The sequence below is a fragment of the Nomia melanderi genome, unplaced genomic scaffold (assembly GCF_051020985.1).
Source record: "Nomia melanderi isolate GNS246 unplaced genomic scaffold, iyNomMela1 scaffold0014, whole genome shotgun sequence".
Classification (NCBI taxonomy): Eukaryota; Metazoa; Arthropoda; class Insecta; order Hymenoptera; family Halictidae; genus Nomia; species Nomia melanderi.
The window spans coordinates 11,541,176-11,542,130 of NW_027475130.1; positions in this window are offsets into that span (position 1 = coordinate 11,541,176).

Consider the following 955-nt stretch of genomic DNA (forward strand, 5'->3'; position numbering starts at 1 on the left):
GCCCCTGGTGGTCCGAGGTCGTTCCCGCTGCACAGATTCATGCGCCAGGGCCTCCTGCAGATAATTCACTTTCGTTTATTGCGCTATCTCTAATAGCACCCGAGATATCACCAGATATATATTGGATTTTTCCCTGACCCTGAGTTTCCGGCCCCATGAGACTGTGGTTTTTTCGGCCCCTGGTGGTCCGAGGACGTTCCCGCTGCACAGCTTCATGCGCCAGGGCCTCCTACAGACAATGCACTTTGATTTATTGCCCTATCTGTAATAGCACCCGAGATATCAGCAGATATATATTGGATTTTTCACTGACCCTGAGTGTCCGGCCCCATGAGACGGTGGTTTTCTCGGTCCCTGGTGTTCCGAGGTCGTTCCCGCTGCACAGATTCATGCGCCAGGGCCTCCTATAGACAATGCACTTTGATTTATTGCGCTATCTGTAATAGCACCCGAGATATCACCAGATATATGCTGGATTTTTACATGACCTTGGGTGACGGATTCCGAATATCTATAATTTTCTCGGCCCCTGGTGGTCCGAGGTCGTTCCCGCTGCACAGATTCATGCGCCAGGGCCTCCTACAGACAATGCACTTTGATTTATTAAGCTATATGTAATAGCACCCGAGATATCACCAGATATATATTGGATTTTTCCCTAACCCTGAGTGTCCAGCCCCATGAGACTGTGGCTTTCTCGGCCCCTGGTTGTCCGAGGTCGTTCCCGCTGCACAGATGCATGCGCCAGGGCCTACTGCAGATAATTCACTTTGGTTTATTGCGCTATCTCTAATAGCACCCGAGATATCACCAGATATATATTGGATTTTCCCCTGACCCTGAGTGTCCGGCCCCATGAGACTGTGGTTTTTTCGGCCCCTGGTGGTCCGAGGTCGTTCCCGCTGCACAGATTCATGCGCCAGTGCCTCCTACAGACAATGCACATTGATTTATT